The sequence below is a fragment of the Nicotiana tomentosiformis genome, chromosome 7, assembly GCF_000390325.3.
Source record: "Nicotiana tomentosiformis chromosome 7, ASM39032v3, whole genome shotgun sequence".
Lineage (NCBI taxonomy): Eukaryota > Viridiplantae > Streptophyta > Magnoliopsida > Solanales > Solanaceae > Nicotiana > Nicotiana tomentosiformis.
The window spans coordinates 124,879,989-124,891,389 of NC_090818.1; positions in this window are offsets into that span (position 1 = coordinate 124,879,989).

Consider the following 11,401-nt stretch of genomic DNA (forward strand, 5'->3'; position numbering starts at 1 on the left):
CCGGGAGGAGCATTCACAACACTTGGGTATTGTATTGCAGAGGCTGAGAGAGGAGAAACTTTATGCCAAATTTTCTAAGTGTGAGTTCTGGCTTAACTCGGTGGCATTCTTGGGACACATAGTGTCCTGTGAAGGGATTAAGGTGGATCCGAAGAAAATAGAGGTAGTTCAGAGTTGGCCCAGGCCATATTCAGTTACTGAGATTCAGAGTTTTCTCATCTTGGCCGGTTATTATCGTCGCTTCGTGGAAGATTTCTCGTCTATTGCATCGCTTATGACTAAATTGACCTAGAAAGGTACTCCGTTCAGGTGGTCAGATGAATTTGAAGAGAGCTTTCAGAAGCTCAAGACAGTTTTGACTACAGCTCCAGTATTGATGTTGCCTACAGGTTCAGGGTCTTATACTGTGTATTGTGATGCGTCGCGTATTGATCTTGGCGCAATGCTTAGTGCTTATACAAGACGGTAGGGTGATTGCCTATGCGTTCAGACAGTTAAAGATATATGAGAATAATTATCTGGTCCACGACCTTGAGTTAGCATCTATTGTTCATGCCTTGAAAATTTGGCGGCATTACTTATACGGTGTCTATTGTGAGGTTTATACCGATCATCGGAGTCTACAACATCTGTTTAAACAGAAGGATCTTAATTTGAGACAGCGAAGGTGGTTAGAGTTGCTTAAGGATTATGATATCACCGTTCTCTATCATCCCCGAGAGGCCAATATGGTGGTCGATGCCTTGATTCGTAAGGCAGAGAGTTTGGGTAGCTTAGCATACTTACCGGTAGCAGAGAGGCCTTTAACCTTGGATGTTTAGGCCTTGGCCAACCAGTTTGTTATATTGGATGTTTCCGAGCCGAATCGAGTTTGGCTTGTGTGGTTTCTCGGCCTTCTTTATATGATCGCATGAGAAAGCGCTAGTATGATGATCCCCATATGCTTGTCATTAAGGACACGGTTCAACACGGTGATGCCAAAGAGGTCACTATTGGAGATGACAGTGTATTATGGATGCAGGGCAGGCTATGTGTGCCTAATGTAGATGGTTCGCGTGAGTTGATTCTCCAGGAAGCTCACAGTTCATGGTACTCCATTCATCCAGGTGCCGCGAAGATGTATCATGATTTGAGGCAACACTATTGGTGGAGGCGAATGAAAAAGGATATAGTTGGGTTTGTAGCTCGGTGTTTAAATTGTCAACAGGTAAAGTACGAGCATCCGAGAACTGGGAGGATTACTTCAGAGACTTGAAATTCTAGAGTGGAAATGGGAGTGTATCACTATGGACTTTGTAGTTGGGCTCCCACGGACATTGAGGAAGTTTGATGTTGTTTGGGTAATTGTGGATCGATTGACCAAATCTGCGCATTTTATTCCAATTGGTACTAATTATTCTTCGGAATGGTTGGCTGAGATTTATATCCGCGAGATTGTTTGCCTACACGATGTGCCAGTGTCCATCATATCAGATCGGGGCACGCTATTTACATCACAGTTTTGGAGAGTAGTGCAGCGAGAATTGGGCACACAGGTTCAGTTGAGTACAACATTTCACCCTCAGACGGACGGACAGTCCGAGCACACTATTCTGATATTGGAGGATATGCTACGCGCTTGTGTCATTGATTTTGGAGGTTCTTGGGATCAATTTCTGCCACTAGTAAAATTTTCTTACAATAACAGCTACCAATCGAGCATTCAGATGGCTTTGTATAAGGCTTTATATGGGAGATGGTGTCGGTCTCTGGTGAGTTGGTTTGAGCCTGGTAAGACTAGACTATTGGGTACTGATTTGGTTCAGGATGCTTTGGAGAAGGTTAAATTGATTCAAGAGTGACTTCGCACGATGCAGTCTAGACAAAAGAGTTATGTCGACCGAAAGGTCCGTGACGTTGCTTACATGGTTGGGGAGAAGGTTCTGCTCAAGATTTCACCCATGAAGGGTGTGTTAAGGTTCGGGAAGAAGGGCAAGTTGAGCCCTCGGTATATTGGGCCTTTTCAGATACTTAAGAAAATTGGAGAGGTGGCTTATTAACTTGCCTTGCCACCTAGTCTATCAAGTGTTCATACAATATTCCATGTATCCATGCTCCGAAAATATGTCGGGGATCCGTCTCATATTCTGGATTTCAGTACAGTGCATCTGGACGGTAATTTGACTTATGATGTGGAGCTGGTGGCTATTTTAGACCGATAGGTTTGAATGCTGAGGTCAAAGAACATAGCATCAGTAAAGGTATAGTGGAGAGGCCAACCAGTCAAAGAAGCTACTTGGGAGATTGAGCAGGAGATGCGGAGCAAATATCCACACCTATTTGAGATTCCAAGTATGATTCTAAACCCGTTCGAGGACGAATATTTGTTTAATAGGGGGAATATAATGACCCGGCTGATTGTTTTGAGTATTATAACCATGTTCCCCATTTACTACTCAGTTTATGCTTGTTTTATAACTTACGAGGTTAGTTGGTTTGGGTTCGAAAGTATTTCGGAGTGAAATGAGATACTTAGTCTCTTAATTGAAAACTTAAGTTGGAAAAGTTAGCCGGATATTGACTTATATGTAAACGACCTCAGAATTTAATTCTGATGGTTCCAATAGTTCCGTATGATGATTTTGGACTTAGGAGCATGTCCGAAAAATTATTTGGAGGCCTGTAGTGGAATTAGGCTTGAAATGGCGAAAGTCGAATTTTCGAGAAGTTTGACCGGGGGTTGACTTTTTGATATCGGGGTCGAAATACGATTATGAAAATTTTAATAAGTCCATTATGTCATTTATGACTTGTGTGAAAAAATTGAGGTCAATTGGACATGATTTGATAGGTTCCGACGTCATTTTTGGAAACTTGAAATTTCGTCATTAGGCTTGAATTGGGTATGATTCGTGATTTTAGCGTTGTTTGAGGTAATTAGAGGGTTCGACTAAGTTCGTATGATGTTATGGGACTTAACGGTATGTTTGGTTGAGGTCCCAGGGGCCTCGGGTGAGTTTCAGGAGGTTAACGGATCATATTTGGACTTGGCATGTTGGCTGAAGACTACTGGCATGTTATGGGACTTAACGTTCGCGAGGGGGTTTCGCATTCGCGAAGAGGAGCTGGGTTGCTCATCGCATTCGCGATTGGGCATCGCGTTTGCGAAGGGGAAAAATAGTGGGCATGGGCTTTTGCCTTCGCGTTCACGAAGGGGAGCTCGCATTCGTGAAGAAGAGCTCGGTAAAGCATCACGTTCGCGAGCAGTGTGTCGTTTTCGCGAAGAGCAAGGTTGGGCAGCACTATTTTGTGCTTCGCGAACGCGAGGGACCTGTTGCGTTCGCGAAGAAGAGAGGTCTGGACTGAAAGTTTAAGTTCTGAAAATGGGACGAAGTCCCATTTTCCATTTTTGACGGATTGGAGCTCGGGAAGAGGCAATATTTGGGAGATTTTCAAGGAAACCAACGGGGTAAGTGTTCTTAACTCATTATTGGTCAAATTACTCGAATCCATGGTTGTTTTTAACATTTAATGGGTGAATTAAGTTTGAAAGATTAGAAAACCTTCTTGATTTAATTTGGAGATTTGACAGCCGAGTTGATGTCGGAATTAAGTAAAATTAGTATGGATAGACTCGTGGTTGAATGGACTTTTGGAATTTGTAACTTTTGCCGGGTTCCGAGACGTGGCCCCCACGGGCGATTGTTGAGCTAAATTTCGGATTTTGTTGGAAAATTAGTATTTTCTTATGGAATTAATTCCAATAAATTTTATTGACTGAATCAAATTATTTGTGGCTAGATTCGAGGCGTTTGGAGGCCAATTCATGAGTAAAAGACATTGCAGAATAAAGAATTACACGGTTAGAGGTAAGTAACAGCTTTAAATTTGGTCTTGAGGGTATGAAACCCTGGAATATGTATTATGTGATTGGTTTTGAGGCAACGCACATGCTAGGTTACGGGTGTGTGGGTGTGCACCGTAGGAATTGTGACTTGGTCAAATTACATGGGACTATATAGTTGAATTATCTGTTGATATCCGTACATTCTCTACGTGTTAGGGAAAATGGAGCTGAGACTCGTATTAAAAATCATACTTAGACATATGCTGTTATTATTGGTACCCATTGGGGTCATTTCTGTGGTTGAATTATATGTTCAAAATTGTAATTTCACACTCAGTCATGTTTATTCATTTCACATCATATCTCAGTCTCTTTTGCTATTTATTAAAACATCATATTATCAAATTTTGGGCTGATTATCATGATTTCTGAGAGCCCAAGAAACTAGAGAGGTTGATGACTGAGTGAGGCCGAGGGACTAATTGTGAGGATATTTATGGATCGGGTTGCACGCCACAACATGTTTTTATTGATTTATGCCATGATTGGCTTGATATAGCGCTTGGGTTTAAGGAGCCCCTCCGGAGTCTGTACACACCCACAGTGAGCGCAGGTACCTACTGAGTACGAGTGTCGAGTGCCGAGTGCCGAGTGATGAGTGACTATGAGGAAAGAGTGACTGTGAGGTTGGAGTGAATGGGATGACTGAGTGACTGTTACTCTAAGAGAATGCATTGATTTCATTATTTTCTTCATTTCAGTTGGCATATATCATTATTTTTGGAAATTTCGGAAAAACATTATTTTCTGTTTCGGTCAAACTTGATATGAAATTTCAGTGAAATCTTAAATGTTGAACTTGAGAGCATGCCTACTCTTTTATATTGGAAAGTACTGTATTTGGACTTAGTTGAGAAGCTCGTCACTACTTTCAGTTCTTTATTTATTATTGTTATTTACTGAGTTGGTTGTACTCATACTACACCCTGCACTTCGTGTGCAAATCCAGGTGATCCCGGATACAGTGGGTATTGATTCTTTCACATAGTCGATTTTTCGGAGATTCAGAGGTAGCTGCCATGTTTCGCAGACTTTGTCTCTCCTTCCCTACCCTTTTGTTTATTTTATTTAGTCTCAGATTATTATAGACCACATTTCCATACTTGTAATGTATAGATACTCATGTACTCAGTGATACCAGGTTTTGGGAGTATGTTTATTTTTAATGTTTTTGGGGTTTACCCCTAAACTTAATTATTATGTTTTCAGTATTTAAAAGAAATTGTGGGTTATTTATGTTATCGTCTTGCCTAGTATTGAGATAGGCGCCATCACGACATGTGAGATTTTTGAATCGTGACATTTCATTAATTCTTCTTAGTAATCAAAAGAGGCCAGTTGAATCATTGATTAAACCTAGTTAGTAGAATAATCAAGAGAGTTTATCCTAAAGACCAATTCACTACGCATTCTTGCATATCTTCACATGCTTAAATTGGTTCATCTCGTGAGGTTGAGACTTAATCGAGAGAAGAGTTTCTACTAAACGTTTGAACTAATAATTTAGTGAATTCAAGAGACTCGCTTAAATATTAGAAGTGAATTATCTAGAGTTAGATCCCAAATAATTATCTTGCACATATCCTATCAACCCATGTTTTTCTCCCACTGATATTTTCCTTGCTTACCTTTGTTTCGATTGTTATTAGTCAATAGTTTTAGATTCTTAGTTAATTTTAGTTAGAAATAATATAAACCATAATTGTTGATTCTCCTGGATAGCAATCAAGCGAGAAACTATGAAAATATTGTTTAACTCCAATCCATATAGATATGATATTATACTATACTATCTTTGACTAGCGAGCATAATTAAAGTGGTATTTTGCGCTCGTCAAATTTTGGTGTCGTTGCCGGGGATTGGCAGTCAATAGTGTTTGAAATAGTTTGTGGTGTTAATTCAGGAATTTTTCTTTTTATTTTATTTTATTTTTCCTTTTTTACGGTTGGTGTTCTTTGACTGTACGCATGTTACAGGTTCAGAGTGGTGCATGACTAGAACTTCTGCGAAGGAAGTGCTACCATACGAGCCAGAAATTGAGAAACAACTGTGACAGCTGAAGAAGGAAATAAATCTCATCGAGACAACAGAAAAGGTTGGGCAATCCTTAACCAAAGAACTTATGGCTGGAAACGGTGAAGGTAATTAAGATTTGGCTGCGAGAGAAGCAGCCCAACGAAGAGAACAAGCTGCACGGGATGCTGAGGAAGCATCTATTAGAGATGCGCAGAACATCTATGAAGAATAGAGAGGTCTCAGACTTAAGAAAAATCAACCCTTGCTTGGGAGACCACTTGGCGATTATGATAGACCGGTCTACAATCAAGGATTTTCCAGTGTTCGACCATCTCCAATTGCATCTAATAATTTCGAATTGAAGCAAGGGTTGCTCCAAACCCTTCAAAACTCTTGTGTCTTCAGAGGAAAGATGAACGAAGATCCAAACAACCATCTAATGGACTTCGAGGAGAAATTATGAATACTTTTCAATATAATGGTGTGTCACAAGATATAGTTTACTTAAGGGCATTCCCCTTCACACTCAAAGATGATGCAAAGCAGTGGCTTCGAAGCTTACCTAATAGATCGATTCGAACATGGGATGAGATGACCAGAAAATTTCTTGATAAATATTTCTCATCAGCTAAGACAAGCAAGTTTAGAAGAAAAATCCATAACTTCTGCCAGAAAGATACCGAGATTCTGTTTGAAGCTTGGAGAGGTTTAAGAAAATAGTCAGAAAGTGTCAACATAGCGGAATTGAACTCTAGATGCAACTCCAGGACTTTTGGGATGGATTGACACCGACGTTACGTAGAACATTGAGAAATGCAGTTGGAGGCCCTTTGACGAAGAAGACTCTAGAGGAGATAGTCACAATTCTTGATAAGTTGTCTGAAGATGGAAATCAGTGGCCTTCTGAGAGTACTGAAAGAAGAATATCGATAGGTGTTCACCAGGTTGATGCTAACACATCTGTGCAGGTACAGCTTGATGCTATGGCTAAAGAAATACGAAACCCGACCTTAGATACAATACAAAGTGAGCCTCATGCAGCTTGTGATATATGTGAAAAATGGCATCCTACTCATGAGTGTCAAGCCTCAACTGAGGAAGTGGATGCTGTGGGAAATTATATTGCAATGGGTTAGAGGCACCCCGGGTTTTCATGGAGTTCACCTGGAGTTACGGCAAATGTGTGGCAACAAAATAACTCTAGACCTCAGGGACAAGGAGCTCCAGTCTTCCAAAATCAACAAAGCTAGCAGTTTCAGGCTCAATAGTCCAATCAGCTTGGTCTAGAAGATTTAATAAAGGCCTTCATTATATAGACAGATGAGATTGGACGCTCACAAGGAAGCTATCAAAAAATTGGGCATTGGTTTTCGAAACTTGGAGAGACAAGTGGGACAGGTTGTAATAATATTATATGAGAGAGTCCCATGTACTTTGCCAGCTGATACTGAGAGAAATCCCAAAGAAACAGTAAATGTTGTGACCTTGAGAAGCGGGCAAGTGTTGAAAGATACCACTCCAATCCAAAAAGAGGTGGTACTTGAAAAGGAAAATGAGGAGCAACTGAAGAATAATATTGATAAGAAGAAGAAAGGAAAGAAGGGAGCTGACAAAAAGAAGGAGGAAACTTCGAGAAGGGATGAATCTAATGAGAGCGAGCATATGCATGCTCTACCTTTTCCTCAAAAGCTATATAAAGAAAAGTTGGACAAGAATTTGAGAGATTTTTGGATATGCCGAAACAGGTTAATGTAAATTTGCCATTCATAGAAGTGCTCTCCCAAATACCAGCTTATGCCAAATTCTTGAAGGAGATCTTGACAAAAAAGAGGAAGATAGAAGAGACCTCAGTGGTCAAGCTCACAGAGCATTGCAGTGCGATATTGCAAAACAAACTCCCACAAAAGTGTGAAAATCCAGGGAGTTTTACTATACCTTGCTCTTTGGGCTCTATTAATTTTGATAAATCTTTATGTGATTCTGGTGCCTCAATTAACTTAATGCCTCTATCTATTTACAGGAAACTAGAGAAGAAAATTGAAGAGATAAGGTCAGTGCCAATATCTTTGCAGTTGGCAGACCAAACGACTCTGATACCCGAGGGGGATAGTGGATGATGTCTTAGTTCGGGTAGATAAGTTCGTATTTCCTGTAGATTTTATAGTAGTGAATATGAAGGAGAACAAATAGGTCTTCCTCATCTTAGGAAGAGCATTCTTAGCAACAGGTAGATCAATATTAGATATACATGAGAGAAAGCTCATGCTCAGAGTGGGTGAGGAGACTGTAACTTTCGAGATGAATGTAAAAACGGGGGTGAAAAAGGAGAGACAGCTGCAAGTGTTGAGTGGAAAGTGAAGGGCTCAAAAGAGAAGTCTGCGGCGAGTGATAAAGATGAGTGTGGGGTGAACCCCAAGAAGGCGGAGAAGAAGTTGTCTGCGTGGATGTGCGCATTAGTTCGAAGGCGAGGAATGGATCCCGATTTCGACTCAGATCCTGACTAGATAGTCAGGGAAGTTTTTTTTACCTTATGCTTTTTAATTGTGTGTCATGAGGACATGCCACAACTTAAAGTGTGTGATAGGGGATAATTGTATGTTGTATGTATATGTGTTAGTTTAGTTTTTGTTTGAGTAGTTAGAGATTTAAAAAAATTGAAAAAACATAAAAATACCAAAATTTTTGATTTTTCACGACGATGGATATCACCGATAGATTTTTGAGGGATTAAAGTCAAAAGAAAAAAGACAAAAAGATTGTATTTTGTTAGGTAGTGTAATAATTACCCCTTGATTTTTCTTTGTGCCGCGGTTCTTTTCCAAGGGTTTTATTTGAACCAAGTATAGTTAGTTTTTATTTTTGTTAGGAGTAGAAAACCTTGTGCTATGATTTGAATTGAAAGGAATATATCTTAACTTTATTATACCTTGAGAATAGTGAGTGCTTTAGTGTGACATTTAGGTTCAATTTTTGACTCTTGTATAAGTACCTTAAATTGTATGATCTTAAGTTTGCTAAACTGCTTTTACTAGAGTGTCTTGATGAGTTCGATCCTGAGTGAGTTATGTGCCATGTGGGTGTGAGGTTTTGTATTATTATGTGCATTGCATTTGATGTCTAGAACTTGCCCCGTGTGTTTGCAAAGCGAAATAGTAGTTTTATTGAGTCTTGGAAGTGATCTAGGCATTTCTTTGTTGAGCCAGTTATATGCTTTTACCCACCTAATTGTTATGTATCTTAGTTAACCCCGTTTGAGCCTGTAATCTTGTTTCTTTGGCAACCACATTATAAGCTTTACCCATTTGTTTGAATTGACCATCTATTTGAACCTTTTACCTCTCGTGAGTACTTGAATTTTATATAAACTTTGTAAAAGTGAAGTGTGGGGTGGTTGGTTTGGCTTTTGAATGGAACTAATGAAATAAGGAGAAAGGTGCACTGTATTGAAAAAGTAAGAGCCACTTGAATTGAAAAAAAAAATGTTGTATTGTTGTGCAAAATATTCGTTGATAGTGGTGAATCTTGATGTAATTGTGCTTAAAGAAGTAGGGAGTCAATGTATATTGATATGAAGGTGGAGTTATGGTTTGATATAAGTATGGGGTTTTGAATTGTTAATGTATATGTATAAAAGTGCTTAGGGAGGTGTAGTCAATCTTATATCTAAATGTATCCTACCTGTCCCACAACTTACATTACAACCAATTAAAATGCTACTTGATCCTTGACTGAATGAGCTCAATTAGTAGAGTAGTACACTGCGGGCAAGCCTATGGTACGTCTTTTGTGGCATATGAATGTTGTTTCTGAGAGTGAGTGAATTCTTTCTATCTTGAGTTCCAATTTGTTCTTAAATTTTATTGTGTGTGGAACTACTCTTTATTGTTGTGTGTGGGTACTTGATTCATGAAGGAAAGGTAATGTCGTTGACCTATGTGTTAGAATAAGTGAGCGGGTTATAAATAATGTGTGGTGCTTTTGAGTCAAATCTGGAGTCTAGGATGTTACGGTATTGTACTTAATCTGTTTTAAATATTCCTGGTGTAATGAGTTAGGAGAGTTGTTGAAAAAGGTCGTGTCTATATGAAGTGTAGTCTGATTGCTCGAGGACGAGCAATGGTTTAAGTGTGGGGTGTTGATGGTAGGCTATAATCTCGTATTTTAGTCGCTTATTGCACTCTAATTTACTGCACTTTATTCATTTTGAGCTTTAATTACTACAGTTTTGCACTTATTGTGTGTTTTATGCCTTGTAGGAGTGATTTCGAGCTATGCAGATGTTACGAAATATATTTGAGTGATTTGCAGCTTTGAAGTCTGAGTAAAAGCCTAAGGGAATAAGCCGAGATCGTGTTCGGGGATCGAGGATCAAGTCTGGACGTCAAAACGCAAGAAACATATGTATTCTGATAAATCCCCACTGCCGCGGCGTGTGGGGCACCACAACTGCCCATTTTCCTGTTGTCTGTAAGAAATTAACTCTCTAGATTTTCCCAACTAATGCCCCGCATGGCGCGTCTCCCCATGCGGCGCGCCTGTGTATTTTTTACAGAGTAAATATCTTATTTCGACTAGGAAAAGGTGATTTCGTCTGGGGCCCACCCTACTTGGTATAAATACATGGAAAATATTATTTGCTGGACGTTTGACACATATTCGACCTAAGGAGGCTAAGAAAGAGTTGAAAAAACAAAATCACAAGGATTTCATCATTCCTTCCTCACTCAAGACCCGAGTTTGGATTGAATTTATGCCTTCATTTACTTTAAACTTATTTGTGATTAATTGCTCCATATCTATGGAGTAGTTCTTTTTAGGGTTTGTGGGTTTGGTGTATCTGATGATTTATTATGGATTATAACTCTAGTTTTATGTATTGAAGCATTTTGGATGATTTAACTGTTGTATCTATATTCACTTGTTCATGTAATCGACAAAGGCATAACTTGTGATATCTTTGCATTATATTGTTGGGTGAGTTTATTAATTCTTCTTAGTAATCGAAAGAGGCCAGTTAAATAATTGATTAAACTTAGTTAGGAGAATAATTGAGATAGGTTATCCTAAAGACCAATCTACTATGCATTCTTGCATATCTTCACGTACTTAAATTGGTTCATCTCGTGAGGTTGAGACTTAATCGAGAGAGGAGTTTCTATTAAACGTTTGAACTAGTAATTGAGTGAATTCGAGAGACTCACTTAAACACTAGAAGTGAATTATATAGAGTTACATCCTAAACAATTATCTTGCACCTACCCTATCAACCCCTATTTTTCTCCCACTGATAACACTTCCTTGCTTACCTTTGTTTCGATTGTTATTAGTCAATAGCTTTATATTCTTAGTTAATTTTAGTTAGAAATCATATAAACCTCAATTGTTGATTCTCCTGGATAGCAATCAAGCGAGAAACTACGAAAATACTATTTAACTCCAATCCTTGTGGATATGATATTATACTATACTATGTTTGACTAGCGAGCATAATTAAAGTA